This window comes from Equus caballus, chromosome 8 (genome assembly GCF_041296265.1).
Source record: "Equus caballus isolate H_3958 breed thoroughbred chromosome 8, TB-T2T, whole genome shotgun sequence".
NCBI classification, from domain to species: Eukaryota; Metazoa; Chordata; class Mammalia; order Perissodactyla; family Equidae; genus Equus; species Equus caballus.
The window spans coordinates 69,183,201-69,200,858 of NC_091691.1; the positions used below are offsets into that span (position 1 = coordinate 69,183,201).

Genomic DNA, 17,658 nt, shown 5'->3' on the forward strand with positions numbered 1-17,658 from the left:
AACAGTTAATGTTACCAAGATTCATTCCTTAATAAGTTATGCATTGCTTTTTCTTTTTCTTTGTCTTTTCTTTTCGGCCTCCCATACTGTAATTTAAATGTGATATCTGTTTGTCCTTGCTTCCTCTACGTAGGCTCTTTGAGGACAAGTTCTGTTTCACAGCATTTGGAATCTTATTCAAACCATAAAATACTACTATGCGTATAATAATTGCAACGCATCTCCTAAGAAAACACACACAAAAATATCTTGATATGTCAAGAATTAAGATAAATCTAGGTATAAAACCCACTTTCACCAAGCACAAAGCTGTGCCTGTGGCCAAGAGATGATATAACCCTCAGAGTTTTCATCTGTTAAATGAAGGATGTAATATCTACCCAGTAAGGATTTTTGTGATCATTATGTAGAATGGCATCTGTAAAAAGCCCAGAAAAGTGCTTTGCCCAAGAAATGCCAGACTTCTGTCTTTGGCATCCCGAACACTCAAATGCACACATATAATGAGAGAGATGTTGCAGTCAGGGTCACCACCTACCGACACACATGCTGTTCAGTGCTCAATCCAAGGGTGTCGTACACGTAGAACACAAGATGAGTGATGCCCTATGGAACTGCGAAAAGCAAGAGCACTGAATAGGGTCTGTTGGATTCTGAATTATTGAAATCAGCAATGGTCACTATTCTATTTAAGTGGTGGAATTGGGGCTTGGTCTAGTGATATGAATAAATATCAATTTGGCACATTTTCATTTATATATGGCCTATTGATGGTAAATCATATAGCATGTGTAACATCAGTGCTATGTGTGTGTATGTATTTTAAAACAAAATATCCATTTCGATGAGATGCTGCTAGATGGGGTCAATTTTTACCATAAATTCTTTTATGTTCTAACCTTTCAGCAATTACACGTAAACAATTTCTTTGCGCTTTGTGTTTTACTATCTTCTCATTACTCCTAAACATATGTTATATGCATTCTTTTTCTCTGTTCCTTTGCTTATGCCATTCTCCTGACAGGTATGTTCCCCCACATCTTCTCTGCTTTTCAGAACTCTGCCAGGCTTTCAAAGATCAGCTCATTTCCAAATTCCAATCTCATTGGGGTGTCTTATTCCTCCTGCCCCCACAAAGCTGACCTTTCCCTGGGCAGCTTCAGAACTAAACATCCATATCTTATTTAGTTGTTAAACAACAATTCAAGGCAGCCCATTTATTCTATTTTTATATATCTGGTTATCCTATATTATAACTGCTATGACCTGCTTTACAACATCGAGCACAAATACAGTTAGAGAACTTTAACATTTCTAATTAATATTTTCTTTCACTTAAGAGTTTCTAACAGGAATTTATTTCCTTTTTGAGACTCAGCGACTCTGTCTCCGCACAACCCAAGCCTGGAGGTGGAGGAGGGAATGAGTCTAATAAGACTACCTCCAAGATACTTCTTGCTCTCATGTGATGTGACTGTTAAGTGGTGACCCTTCAGAGCCAGGTCTTGCAGCAATATATCCCTGACTGGATCGGATTCCTGTGTAGGCAATGGGATTCCTTAAGGCAAAAGGACCCCCATCTTTCAGGACCAAGTTCCGTCAACAATGTACCGTGGTTGAACTCTCTATGTACTACATGCCCATGTCTACCCATATTCAGACAGAACAGAACATACCATATTCAGAACAGAACATACCCTGTTCTGTTATATGACAATCACAAAATTATGAATCACTCTTAGTTACCCTGGTTTATGACATATATTGAGGGCCTTGTTTGCAAAAGGGACTGGCTCAGAGATAACTTCCAGTCTCTGCCACTTCCCTGACTGGAACCAGCTCTCCTGGCAGTACTTCCTACACCTTTATCTTAAACCTAGATCTAAGATTAGCTTCTCCTTTTTCAGGTCAATTTACATCAGAGAATTTCATTGTCTTTTCCTTCTACTGAGCTTTGGTGAAGGTCACCCTGCCCACTGGCTTGTTTTACTTCAAATCATGGGCATTAGGAGTAATTAGGAGTAAAAAAAAAGTGAACAGTCTTCACTTCTAGAAGACCTTTAGGAAAATAAAACTCTTATTTTTTTAAATGGTAAGTTTTATGTATATTTTACCAAAATAAAAACGACTTTTGTTGATTTAAGAAAAAATCTCTTGCTATTCTGCCTACCTTGGGTTTGTGAAATTCTTTTTTTTTCCCCATAGATGATTTCATTTATATAAAATTCTTTTTTTTTTTTAGCTCTCAGATGTACACCATAATATATTCCGAATTCTGTGTAGATTACATCATGTTCACCACCCAAAAACTAATTATATTTCACAACTTTTGCCCTTCCCCACCTCCGCCATGGTAACCACCAATCCATTCTCCATTGCTATGTGTTTGCTTGTAGCTGTTTTTATCTTCTACTTATGAGTGAGATTATAAGGTATTTGACTTTCTCCCTCTGACTTATTTCACTCAGCATAATACCCTCATCCAAGTTGTCACAAATGGCCGGATTTCGTCATTTCTTATGGCTGAGTAGTATTCTATCGTGTATAAATACCACATCTTCTTTATTTATTCATCCCTTGATAGGCATCTAGGTTGCTTCCAAGTCTAGGCTATTGTGTATAACGCTGCGATGAACATAGGGCTGCAGGTATCTTTATGTCTTTGCGTTTTCAAGTTCTTTGGATAAATACCCAGCAGTGGGATAGCTGGATCATATGGTAGATCTATTCTTAATTTTCTGAGGATGTTCCATACTGCTTTCCATAATGACTGGACCAGTTTGCACTTCCACCAGCAGTGAACAAGGATTCCCATCTCTCCACATCCTCTCCAACATTTGTTGTTTCCTGTCTTGTTAATTATAGCCATTCTGACCAAAGTGAGGTGATATCTCATTGTAGTTTTGATGTGTATTTCCCTGATAGCTAATGATGTTGAGCATCTTTTCATGTTCCTGTTGGCCATCAGGATATCTTCTTTGGAGAAATCTCTGTTCAAATCTTTTGCCCATTTTTTTAATTGGGTTGTTGAGCTGTATGAGTTCTTTGTATATTTTGGATATTAACCCCTTATCTGATATATGGTTTGCAAATATCTTCTCCCAATTGTTAAGCTGTGTTTTCGTTTTGTTGATGGTTTCCTTTGCTGTGAAGAAAGGAAAATGAAACTCTTTAGGCAAGTGATTCACCTTCTTTGCAGTGTTCGGTTTCATTTAACATGAGACTCAGAGATGGTAACCTAGATGTAGACACAAAATTTTCTGTTAAAACATAATCTTTAAATACTGGAAGCTTACTCATCTTACAGTAAGAAAATTTGATTACTCCCACAACCTTTCCTGGAGCTCATAATATCAATTTCTCTACCTTAAAAAAAACGGAAAAGAGAACTGGAAAATAAAAACAACAAAAGTAAGAAAACATATATCCTACCTAAAGAACTGAGGACAAGCATCTTAAGTATCTCCTTCTTATCTCCAGAAATAAGCACAGGAGTTCAGATATAATATTCTATTTTAGGATATAAAAGCATAAAATCATCAACATTAGGTATGGGAGGAAACTTAGAGACAGAAAATTGAAATGAGACTTGAATTGTGACTAGCCCAAGGTCATCACACTAGTTTGTGTCAATGCAGTACACATCATTCATTTATTATGATAGCATATAGTATATATACTATTTTGCAAAACTATGAAGACCTCAAAGTTGAGGGCCTTGACATCAACTTCTCTGAACTTTCCTATAGTATTTAATGCAAGTATGTATGCAGTGAACATGCAGTGGTTATTTCACAAGTTTGTGTTGAAAGAATGAAGGAAAAAATATGATCTTCTTATATGTTGTTCTATTCCTTCTCATATAATTTCTGTATGTCATCTTGAAGACATGGACTGGGCTTACTATGAAACATTACAACTTGATTATAGGGAACAGACTTTGTTAAATTATTTCTTACTCTTTGACTATCTAGATAAAGTGAAAAAGCTAGAGGCAGGCAGAAAAATTATGACAACTAAAATTCATTTTCTATCTATTGTTGACATATTTATTGCCATTTTCAGTGAATGTAATTATTTTTAAATAGCTTACATCATTTCCATATGCATCATTGCTGAATTGCAGGAAAAACAGCTAGCATCATTTAAGAATGGCCCCGGGTATAAATGAAGTAAGAAAAATATGTCATTGGCCATCCTTCAATCTTCCCTTTCCATGTTCCTTTGCCTGGTTAGTGCTTATTGGCTGCCTGAAAACCAGTTCAGCACGCAGGAATGCCGTTCCCCCGAGCATGATCTCTTCGGCATGGAGCAATGAGAAGGTCTTACAGCACGCTGTGAGTTAACCTCAAGTCACAACACAATCACTTGCCTCACTGTCCTGCCAAACCAGAAATGGAAACTTTCAGAAGTTTCTCCAATTGAATATTGTCATTATATATATTTGTCTCCAAATTCAAACCTAAATCAAGATGAGTATGAAGAATTTTAAGTAGACAGAAGGCAGCTAGAAATTCTGGAGATTCTATATTCATTTGGGAAAAGAATTTTTTTTGGATTATAGGAATAACTACATCTATATCCCAGTGGTTTTAAACTTTAACAATTACAGAAACTGTGCTCACTCTGAAAACATGAATAATATTCCTATGATTGAAAGCAACCAAGGTTTATAGTAACTTTAAGGGCTATTAAGCAAGTTTCTATATGAATCCAGAGAGTGAATTGTATAAGCATTTAGAATGTGCTGATGATAAAGGGATTCATAAAAGTTGTTATGCTGATTTTATGTTGATGGATGTTTGAATATAAGGTGAGTTATTAACCAGAAGCAAGTGAAACTAATGTTTAAGTGTTATGATATATGCGTAATTGAAAGTGAATTTTCTCGGCAAAATGGGGAGCACAGCAAAAGAGAAAGAATGAGTGAGTTCAAATGAAGATAATAACAGATAAATCCATTTGCAGTGCCAGTACAAGTAGCCAAGTTTCACATAAAGCCAAGAATTTTAACCCCTAAAGAAATCTAGTCCAACAATATTTGAAGTGTTATGTAGATTTGTAGTATGTTCAGTAGATGACATTCAGTTCTGCTTCTTAATTAGATATGTGCAGTCTTTCTTCACCATATGTCTTTTTCCACTCTTTGAAGCCTGTTGCCTCCTTGCTTGCTTCCTTTTCCTGCTGTATATTAGTAAAACTATGTGGGTGGTTGAACTTCTCTTTGGATGCTGTCCTAATTATTGAAAGAATAGAGCTCTGTTTCTACACCGTGGCAACTTGTTTAGAGTTGGGACTCTAAGTCTTAGTCTGACAATCCCACAACATAACCTTGGACCTAATAATGATTGCACAGCGGAGACACAAAGACCCATGGACATATTTCTGATTCTCCTCTCCTGATCCCTTTTCCTCTGTGGTACTGCTTCTTTTTCTGTAAACTTCTACTTTATAACAATGCCAGGACAGAGAATAGGAAGGAAATGCCCACCTGACAACAGATACCCAAAGGAGACCTTTCATTTGGACTTTCCCTTTAACACTGTTCATAGTAGTGCTGTCCACACGCTTCATTCACATTTTCTAAGCATTTTTATATTGTTATCCTAGTCACCTAATCTGTGCAAGTAGATATAAACGATCTTACTCCTTTACTCTTCCCCTTGTGTTTATAGATAGAAAAATAAACGTTAAAGCTGGCTGCATAAGGTATTTTTCTTCCTATTTCATATTTCATGCTCAAATAATCTGATATGAAAAAATTATTAAAAAAGATTAAGGGACTTATTTTTGAGCATTTCGAGCAAGGCTTAATAAAATAAGTGTGGTAATCAATGAACTCACAAAAATGTTGAGGCGGTGTAGTTTTTATTGATTGGTTAGTTGGTTAAAGGCCAACAAGCCTATACGAGAGGGAAGAAGAAAACGTTAAAGACACTTGCTAACACTTCAAGAAGACAAGGTAACTTCAAAACATGTCAGAGAGAAAGCACAATCACATGGATCTCTCCCAGTAGGGGGTTTTTACTCACATTTTACATATATTGTAGGAAAAATTTAAGGCCAGCATCTAATCAGTTTAAACTCTCCAAATTAAAAAATAAAAACAAAAATAACTGTTAAAAATACTATACCCATAGAATAATGGACCTATATGTTTAAAAATCTTGAAGAAAAAGATAATTTTCTCTAAAAAATGTTTAACAAATGACCAACAGAAAATGTCAAACAATAAATAGAATTATATCACTTACTTTCACCTTGCTCCACTCTATCCCCTGCCAAAACAAACTATAAACAAACAAAAAAGTGGATACTGGGAATTAGAGAATTTCTTTTGTTGTTTTATTATATTAAAATTCTATATATATTTAAACAGATAATGAATTAGTTTAGATTTGTCATGCTAAAGCTGTCATTGCAAACATTTTACAAAGTAGTTTTTTAGAACAAGTGAATTCCTGAGATCTAGGTTTTGTCATTTTGTATAACTTCCCTCAAAGTCTCACATAACATCTTTCTTGCGAAATGGAAAAACATGCATTATATGATAGTGCCTATACATGGATTCATAATTAGTGGAAAAATTACTCCAGCTGGTCTCCCATTTAAAATATCATATAAAAGCTCTTTATCAAACTGAAATATGATGTTGCCACAATTCTGCCTTTTGCAAAACACAGAGATGCATCAAAGATTTAAATGACAATATCAAAGGTTTGTTTATCAAAATTGTGATTCGTAAAACTAAGAAAAATAAACAACGCCATAGTGGATTCTAGATTCAGAATTGTCTTCCTGACTGAAATAATCCTTTATCATTGATAGAATAAAATAAAATTGGGATAAATTTTATAGTTTTGCATTTAGCTTCAAAAAGATTCATTTAAGAAGTTTTGGGTAGGAAAAATCTGTCTTAAAAGCTAGCGTGTAAAAAGATCTAGGATTTCAGCACACTGCCAATTAATAGGAAGCCATAATGTAATGCAAATAGGCTGAGATTTCATTAATGCATGGATTTCGTTGACATGAGTCACTGTTCTGCTGCATTTTGCATAGATCATATCACCTCCAAAGCTCATGCTTCACTAATGTTTCTGCATTTTTAGGGAAGGACTTGCAAAATGAGAAGTGGGAGTCAGAGGGAGTTGCTCTACATTGAAAACTGTCTAGAAGCTATATTGCTCTAAGAACTATCAAAGAAACTAGCTATATTTAGCGGGAAGACAAAACTAAGTGTCAATAACATCAAATACACTGACAAATAGAAAGGTAATAGATTTTATTTCTTCTCTTTCAAACAACTCAATTTAAATCATTGAAAGGAAGTCACAGGGATGCTAGTTTTGACTCAAATGAAAGTTTTCAACAATTGAAGGCCTTGTCCTCTGTATCCTACAGCACAGAACTCCTCTTACTGAGATATTCAAGCAAAGATAGAGATTTATAAGGGAAAAAAGTTATAACAGAATGTTGCTCTGGGTAACAGATTATATGAGAAGGCTTCCATGGTCCTTCTTAATTCAAAATTATATGATTCTACCTATGCATTGACCATAAATATAGTGTGTGCCTGTGGTGAACAGGGTGCTAAGGAAGCACCCTGGATAAAAGGAAAAATGGAAAATTGCCCTCTGCCCTCAGTATTCTTATCCTAGCATTTCTGTACTCTTTCCAACACATTATGAAATATTGACTTTTTAAGAAAATAGAATTGTCTATAGTCAATGGTAATTAATTTTAGATAATTATTCCTCAACTAAACAATTTTTACGTGTATAGAAATCGAGCCAAAAGAGTTAATACAGTCTTTTCTTATTTGAAAAAACTGACCTATATTCACTTATTAAAATATTAAAAATTTTAAATTAGTGTAATTAATCATTGATTATCATTAGCATCACCTACATAAATAATAAGAATTACACACACACACACTCACACACACACACACACATACCCATAGTAGAAGAGAGTTACAAACATGTATTAAGATTCATCCTTTCAATTGGTTTATTACTCTCAAAGTGACCATAGTGACAATTTTTAATTGGTGTGGCCTTTTTTTTTTTTTGTCCTGTAAAGGATCAGAAGAATCAGAAAAGGGGGACTGGTAAACCGCTATAATCTGGCATAAGCAGCTTGGTGATGAATTTGAATTCTATGGCACACAATTTTACATTTCCAACATATTCTAAGGTAAATATCTTACTAGATTTTTGGAAGTGTTGTACACTATGAACACCTGCTATTTGTGAAGGACTAAAATGGACTATTCTTGACTTTTATAAATCCTAGAAGAGTAGTTAAAATGCAGTTGGTATCTGCAAGGTGTTTGGGAGCAACCCTCCAGTACTTCCCTGAGGATGAATGGCAGAATAATGTGAGACAGGCAGCAGCTTCAGCATGAGAAGAACCAAAGTGATGTTCCAACTGTACCATTTCATATAGCGAAGCTTTGAAAAGATCCTTCTATGAATCTGTTTCCTCATCTAAAGTCTCAGAACAGTTCTTCTTCTCTACCTATCACCCAGAGTTATTTTGAGGATCAAAAATAATGTTTTTGTTTTACTTTATTATTATTATTACTTTGCTTTATTTAAAGACAGAAAAGAATGAGAGACATTCTTACCATCAATGCATATGCTTTGCTTTATCATGTCTTACATTCATTTGTATGTCTTTTGTTTTCTAAAGTGTTTGAAATATAACTTCAGTTTGTAATGGCTCAGAAATTGCTTATTTTCAAGAACTGGAAAAGGCATAACCCTTAGAAGTCAGAGGAAAATAGAGATAGGGTAGGGTAGGAAAAAAAGGTAACTAAGCTCTTCCGGCAGCTATAGAAAACTGTGCCTTGTGTTTGTATTATATAAATATGGTGAAGCAGTCACTACAAAGAGAAATCTCAACTTCCTGCTTAAGACATCAGTCTAAGTTGATTAGAGAGAGAAAAGCTTGCTCCAAACTGACAAACTTTCAAAACCTCATCCTGAGTCTTTTCTAATGAACCCAACAACCTCTTGTCATTAAATAGCTTTATTTCCAGAGCTTAATAGTCACTTGGGGTAAAATTATCTGGTCAAGAACAGAAGCTATGATGACTGTGTCTGGTCCGGAGTAAATAAAGCCTAATGTATATACCCTATAAAAGCAACTAACAGAAAAGGTGAAGTGGAATCAATAACCCACAACCTTTCCCCCTAAGTGAATTTAAGTAGTGACTTTAGAAGGTTTTATTTTTACTGAATTTATATTTATAGAGTAGGTTTCATGAGACGCCCCCAACTTAAGAATGCCCACTGAAAGCTATGTTAACTCTTTAACCTAACCTAGCTAAGAACTATTTGTGGGTGATGTAGCTGTGACATAATATGATAGGTAGGCTGATAGAGTGATGGGGAAGGTATGCTATATTTTTCAACAAATACTGACTGTAAAAAGATTCTGGAGCCAGTCCCAGAGGCCTAGTGGCTACGTTCAGTGCAATCTGAGCTGGGTTCAGTTCCTGAGTGTGGGCCTACACCATCCCTTTGTCAGTGGCCATGCTGTGATGGCAGCCCACAAACAAAACAGAGGAAGATTGGCAACAGATGTTAGCTCAGGGCGAATCTTCCTCGTCCAAAAAAAAAAGATTCTGGTTGCTCTGGCACATTTCAGTGAAGAAGTCCTCTCATTTTCCTGCATTTCTGGATCCATCATTATTCATTTTTATTCTCTATGGGACAGAATGACCTTAAATAGAGTGGAAAAAAAAGTACCATATTTTTGCTAGCAAAATCATGAGTAAAAACCCCTTAATTAAAGGAACAGGCTGTGCTGGTAATAAATTTAGCTCACACTAACTGTCGCTTTTTCCTGAGAATCATTGAACTGTCTCTGAGTTTGTACAGGCACATTCGTGGGCTTGAGGTCATGGCAAAGCTTTCTCCTTTAGAGACCTTGTTTGAAGATCTCTTCAACTTGAGACCAAAGCAGTGGTAAGTTTAAGCGCAGTTGCTGTTGTTATAGTTCCAACAGACTTCAATGTTTATCATAATGGCTTTGTTTGAAAATAGTAAAATATAGTCAGTCATGAATTGAAGTAAGTCTGTAGTTGATAACAGATTAAATTCTTTTCACTGTAGGTGTTTTATTACTATTATCTTTATCAACCGCATCACAATCGTTATCATCATAATCATCAAGTTCTTACTACACACTGATCTAGTGGAGATAGAAAGAAGAGTAAGTTACATCCTTTGCCTCTGAAGAGTCTATAGTTCATTTTGATGAGATATCACATATGCATAGAAGACCCAGTAATAATTCTATAAAGAATGGGATAAAACAAAACACACAAAAGTTTACAGAAGCTAAAACTAGGAATGAATAAGCCTACATTTATTCATTCATTCAACAATATTTATTCATTATTTTATCAGTTAGAATACATTTGACTGAAATTAATGGAAAACCTAAGATAGGCTAAAATAAATAGATTTTTTGTTATTCTCCCATAATAAGAACCAATCGTAGGTCTAGCTGTGCCATCAGACACTCAGATTGTTTCTCTCAGTCATTTTATTCTTAGTTGGTTGGCTTCAGCCCCATGACTTACCTCTTCTCCAGTAGGTATTGCTGTAGGTCCAGATGGTACGTCTGAAACCAAGATAGGGTAAGGTAGTATGAGACATGAAATAGTAAATCTCCAAAAGTGGGGAAGGAGAATGAAGTAAGGAAGGGACTAAGTCAGGGGGAGAACAGATGAAAAGATAAGAAAGTTAGATAAACAAAAGGAGTTAAAAGAAAATTGTTTCAGGCGGGTGGAGTGGCATAAGCAAAGGATTAGATGGAGAATGATAATGATGTGTTTTGGAGAAAAAATAGCACAACAGGGGTATCTACTATAAGATATCAACTTAGCTAAAATTATTTATATATTTTGCTCTATAAAAGTGGCACATCTGTGATCTCAATTACCTTTTGAAGATTGCTGGGCAAAGATGAAAATAAAATGAAGGGGCAAACCATGAGAATGAACCCAAAGAGTCTGTAGGACAGTCTTAAATTTGGTTTCAGCACAGAATCAGGAGCAGCAGGCAGGCAGGCAGCATTAGAAACATATAGGTTTCAAGACTCAAAGTTAAAAATGGAATCAGAATCTATTCCTATTGATAAGAAATACTAATGTCTCAGAGTCAGAGGTCAAAACCAGGCATGTAGATGAGGAGTGGACAGGAATCTGATTGGAGTTTGCCATAATAAAAAGAGTAAGAATAAGGCATTTTTACCTACACAAAAAGTATATTTTAAACCTATAGTCTGTAGGTGAAGGTAAGAACAGCATGGTTGGAACTGTCTCAGTAAGTACAGTGTGACATGGACAGATTCTAATATCACCTATCTTATTTTCTCAGCAAAACAGTGTTCTCTAGGTTTATTTACTTTTTTATTTGGAGCCAGACAATATATGTTTGATCTAATTTCATTTTCAAATGGATCTAATTATTCTCCACCCCGTATTTTATCTTATCTTGTTTTGGACAAATCTTCTTGGCTTACTTCATGCATTACATTTATAGAATCTGCCAGAAATCCTGTGACATAGAAATATATATTAAGGGTTGTATAAAATTGATTCTACTCAACCATATCTAATAATTCACCAGGGCCTACTATTGCTTTTTTCTATTCTTTAGAGATGCATTGACTTTTCATCCAGACATTTCTTGCAATCTGTTAGAAATTGAGGGTGATAAAAATACGTATTAATTTTGTTCAGTGGGCTAAGATGTTTTGCTTAGTCATCTCAGTCCTTTTCTGGCTCCAAATGACGCAAACAGGAAAATCTCATTGATACTCTTGCAGTGTAAGCAGGCTGTTTTTCACTATCTACTCAAAGTCTTAGACTACCTAGCTGTGAAAGTCCACTGCAAATCATCTTTTGGGCTTCAAAAGAAAAATACTTCATTACCTCTATAAAAGGGCTTTTCCATACCTTATCACAATACCTTTATGGTGGTTTTCCTGCTTCTGAGTTTCAAGCCCCTCAGTAAGCACCACATTATATTGACATATCCAATGGAGGTTATAATTTTTCTTTACTCACATAGAAATGATCTCCAAAATAGAAAAAAAGAATCAAAATTTTCTCATTTTTTCTAGAACTCTGCCATTTTTATTATTGTAATTACATTTCTGTTAGTTACAGCAGCCTAAGTTTATGTGTTTTTTTGTTTCAGTATGGTTCCAGACACTCCAAGAAAATCTCTGGGAAAAAAAGTTTTAATAAAAGCCATGGTGCTGTCATGGGTGTTTATGTTTCTCCTACTGTTGATTAGCCACAGATTGGTGACAAACATTAGCTCTCTTCCTGGAAATTAGCTCCCTTTCACATAATGCGTTAAACAGGGAAAAATTTTATAAGATCCAAAGGAAGTAGGTGAAAGTTAAAGATAACAGCATCCTCCATTCTAGATCTAGAAAACTGGGGATTAGGCACAGTCCATTCAACCTAAGATGTTTACTGAAGGCCAATTCAGAGCCTGGAATTTCCAATAAATCTAATTTGGGTTACAGAGGAAGAAGTTTAGAAGGGGTTTATAAGCCTATCTGTATAGTATAAGAGATTTACAATTAGTTCTGAACTCTCTGTTATTATTGCTTTTGTCATTGTTTTGGGGAGAGAGGAAAGTAGTTCTTAACTTCAGAACAGAAGACCAGAGAGCTGGAGCCCCCTTTTCGGTGACCATGTGACAGCGTTGGGGAGCTTGTTTAAAGGTACACGTGTGTTTGTAGATAGTTAAGAGGTAGGATGATTGTAACAGAGCAAACAGATATCCTTGCACATTCTGTGTTACATGAACATGGGATACTCTCCCCTGGGTGCAGGAGAGTGGGGAGTTCTTCCCTAAGGAAAGAGAAAAAGATGGATGCCATCAACTGACCAATTTGTATTGATGAGTTACCACATGATGAACTGTGTTCCACAGCTCAAGATAAATGAGACATAGCTGGGGAGGCAAAGGGAGGGTAGATATAATGAATAAACAGAGGAAAAAATAGGCAATACAAAGTGAAGTATCACAATGCTTGAACTTAACTAAATCATATAATTGAGTGGAATGAGGACAACCAGCATGTAGTATTGACCTTTGGAGTTCTATCATGAAATTTAACTTCCAGTCCTGTGCCACTCTAGCTCTTCTATTAAAAATCCACTAAACTCCAATCAGAGAGAGCTAAAAGGAAGTACATCCACAATCTGAGTTTCATTAAGGAATGAATGACCTCATGACTGTTTATCTAATTTGCAGCTCGCATCAAGTGTCAATTGTATGCTTCCTAACACGTATTTTTAAAGTATTTATTACTAATAAAATAGTCATGATTGAGGGATACTTGCTCTGGGGTAGGCATTGCATTCAGTGTTTCATATGTGTTATCTCACTTACTTTTGGTTTCTACAAAGTATTTTATCTTCTTACTACAGTTGAAAAAACTGAGTGTCAGGGAGATAAAGTAACATGTCCAAGCTCATGCAGTAAATAAGTGGAAGACATAGAATCTGAACTCAGACCTGATTGACTCTAAACAGTGTCTAAATTGTAACCATTCCACCACACTCTAGAAAATTAAGAGCAGTTTTAATCTTGTCATTGTACTTGTGGTACACTTATGTCTATGAATAACATTAGTATTAGAACATTCGTTCTCTTCATTTTATTGGTAGTTAAAGTCTAAAGTCTGGAAGTAAAATTTTATTTTGTAGTAGAAATCTCTAGGTTCATCCAGAAAATAACTACCCATAAATATAGGTCGAGAGAAGAGAGTATATGATATTATGATAACTATCTTCCAAAACCATACATTTTCCTATAAACATTTACGTATCTAATTACCTATCCATTCATTTCAATAATCAATTTTGTTTCTCATCATGACCCAATGTCTTAAATTTTGTGCATAAAGCAACTCTCCACTTTTTCTTCTTAGAAGAACTTTGATCCTGGGAAAAAAATCTTGCCCTTGAAGTAAAAATGACATGCAAATAGCATATTTCTCTAAAGAAACTGTCACTGTAGCCTCACAGAATGCAGGGAATTAACATTTGAGGATTCTCTGTCATCTCTATATTGACTAGTTACATTGACAAACACCTGAAGTTAAGATCTACACTCTGCTTCTTACTGCCCCTTTCCATCCAAACTTAGTTAAAGTTAATCCCAATAGAGATAAGTAAGATTTGAAGGTTCTGCTCTATTGTCATGTCAACTTCCAGTTTATATTTTTTAGCCAAGAATTTTTCATGAGTGAGGATCTACCCACAAGAGTAGTGTAAATATAGCCATTCTTTTCTCTTTTCTTTATTTAATCCCTTCTCTCTCAGTAAAAGGACTCAATAAAAAATCTTTCTGTTGCCCTATCACACGTGGCAATGTTCCTAAATGGCTGGAAGAGAGAATTGTCATCACAAAACTGTTCCCACTGATGATTATGATGATAGTGCATGGACAGCCTGACGCCACAGCACAAGTTCTCTGAAACCATACGTCATAGTGGGTAAGTTGTTCAGAATTATTTTGATGCTTTACTATTAATTGCCTTTCTATCCAGAGACAACTAAAAAAAACCAAAAACAAAACCTATCTATAATATAGATTGAGTAATTAGGTGAAATGAAAAATTCTCAAGGAATAGTGACTAATAGCTCCTTTCAGCCAGCCCAACAAAAATTACCTTAGTGAGTCTTTTTTGATTTGAAATAATTCCCTTTTCTTGGTCTATAAAGCCCTGAATGCAGATTTGTGTTTCTTATGGTTGCCATGAATTTGGAAGCTGTCACTGCATCTGGGAGGGCCAACTGTGACTTTGCAGGACCATATTTAAAAATATAACCAAAGCCAAGAATTCCTCTGGAATCAGTAAGGTATATTTTAGGTTCTGACAGAAAGGTATGCTCAGGGCTTAAACTAGCAACAAAACTTTTCAGGATTATAGTAGCAAAATTACCTTTATTTATTTGTCTAGAAAAGAAGAGGAGAAAGGGAAGAGAGGACTAGGGAAGCTTCTTACCGTATTTCACTGTGCTGGGAGGGCTCTTAAGAAAAACATCAAATCAAAAATCAATGCTAAAGGTGAGTCACAGTTGTAAATAAAATTTACATTTTTTGTCTCCCGGAATAAATGATATTAGGCCAATGTTTTTGTTCAATCTGTAGTTCTTTTTCTGTTTCCTGTTACCAAACAACTTGTTTCTCCTGGAAGGTCTGTCTTTAGCCTATTTCCTACCTGGGAGTACTCAAATAGGAACAGACACATCCCTGAGTGATTGAGAGAGGAGATATTAAAAACATTTTATGTTTACCTCTAACTTTGCTCTGGGGTGCTGGTTATAAACACGAAATAATTATGATTCCAGGGATTCCAAGCAGCATGCTTGGTTAACCAGAGTGCCATAGAGAAGCTGCATTTAAGACCAGACCCCAATTTAACAATCCAAAGTTAATGTGCAATTCTGCACATCACTTAAGCCGGTTTCTACAGTTTTCTTATTCCATAGTATCATTTTTATTATGTGCTTCAGCTTGTACTAAGCCCCAATCACAAACTATCCTGTCACACCTCTCTCCATTTTAATGCATTCTTTAAGTCTCTACTCAATTCTCATTTTTTCAGTGCACAAAAAATATATTATTTTTTTCTAAAATGTCAGCTGGTTTGCCCAAAATAATTTATTGAATAAAGTTGGATATATACTTCACAACTTATACCAACATTAAATAAAATAATTTAAGTATCCAAATATAAAATGAAAGCCATAGAAATCTAAAAAGAAATGTATATAGCTATGTGTAGAATCTTAGGATGAAGATCTTACTAAAGCAAAGGCGCAGAAATAGATCCTATAAAGGCAGTATGGTACAGTACTTACAAACATACTCTCAGAGGTCAAACCATTCTAATTCTGTCTCTATTATTAGCAAACCATGTAACCTTAGCTGGCCTATTTTACCTCTCTAAATCATAATCTGCCCATTGTAAACCAGGGATAATAATGGGACCTTCATCATCCAGTCGTTAGGAAGACGAAAAGAGACAATGAATATAGAGCACTTAGCACAGTGCTTGGCTCATAGAAATCACTCAGTAAATATCATTACCATCAAATAGATAAAGAAAAAAATTGGATAATGTTGACTATATGCCTTCACAGAGGAAACTAACGTGAAAACAAAGCATGAATATACATGGCTGACAGTGAGTTAATATTCTTAAAAACAGAAAACTTAGTAATCAATTTAAAATTTTGAACATCAGCTTAAAATGGTTAAAGAAAAATAGTAGACAAGACACAAAAGAAGGAATACAAACTTTCAATATTCTTGAAATATTATTTAATCTTTAGGACATTCACTGGTAAACAAAAAATGTAAATTAAATTATGATAACAAACCATTTTCACTAATTAATTTGACAAATATTTATATTTTTAAGTTATAAAAACAATTTTTGTAAGTGTTTAAGCAAATTGTACTTTTAAATGATGTGGATAGACATGTAAATTGGTATGTATTTTCTGTTCAACAATGATATGTTTTCTTACTTGCACTTTTCCTTTTATTAATAGTTTAAATGTTTCTTTAATTGAGCATTTAATCCGTTTTAAAAATCAAAATTGTCTGTATACATCTATGTGAAATCTATATGTATGGCATATATATGTATACATATACATAATCTGTCAATATAATCAAATATTACTTAAAAGAACATAGTTTTAATAGCTGAATAGTATTTTATAATGAGTATAATAGAATTTATTTAACCACAATTATTTTGTTGTCCATTTAGTTTGATTCCAAAATTTTAGCATTGCAATGATGCCATTAACCAAGAAGAAAATAAAATATCTTATTAAAGACAGGGCTTAAGTCTAAACCAACTTGATGGACTGTTTTGTTTATGGAAGGCCAGTCAAAGACAACAGAAAAGTGAAACAAAGGGCAAGAAAATTATCCTCAATGATTATTTTTGTCAGTTTTTATTATGTATGTATATATTTATTTCTTATTGTCATTTTTTAAAATTTGACATATCCTTGAGTAAGATGCCCTGGGAGAGAAGAGGTGATAATGCCTGGGAAGGAAGATTAAGAAAGAAAAAATAAAGAAACAGACAAGAGGAAAGGAAGCATTTGAAGCGTGAGCAATATGGCAGAAATGGAGGATCCCCAGAGAAGATGACAAAGGAAGAGATCCGAGGTGGTGGTGGGCGTTGAGGTTTTAGAAACAGAATTTGGATAATATAATGTTCTGCTGTATGTTTGCTATTTAGAGATTTAATTCCCTTTCTCTGAATGCAAACTTTGAGAAGTATTTGGCTGAATATAACTAAATATCTTGTGTTGGTGATGGCTTAGGTTAATCTTGGAGAAGAGTAGAAGCAAAGAGAAGACACTGCCAAGGGAAATGGTGACCTAAGTGAGAAGAATTCATCAAAAATAGAGATAAGAATGAAAGAAGACTGTAGGACCACAATCCTCTGGGATTTTGCAAAATCATTGGCATTTCCACAGTTCACTGGATGGGACTGAAAGATTACTGTACACCCCGGTAGCCATTACCTAAATTACTCAGGCGGGGTCCAGGCTTCTTAAGAGGGCTGACATTGTTGCCA

At 34.9% G+C, this 17,658-nt stretch overlaps 1 long non-coding RNA gene across 1 annotated transcript; it reads left to right on the plus strand.

Annotated features, from left to right (window-relative positions):
• The first annotated feature begins 9,875 nt into the window (after positions 1–9,875).
• LOC138925396 (uncharacterized) lies at positions 9,876–17,478 on the plus strand. The gene is made up of 4 exons (XR_011441487.1): positions 9,876–9,977; positions 14,369–14,541; positions 15,010–15,116; positions 17,402–17,478. It is a non-coding gene; the product is annotated as an uncharacterized lncRNA (long non-coding RNA).
• The last annotated feature ends 180 nt before the right edge of the window (positions 17,479–17,658 follow it).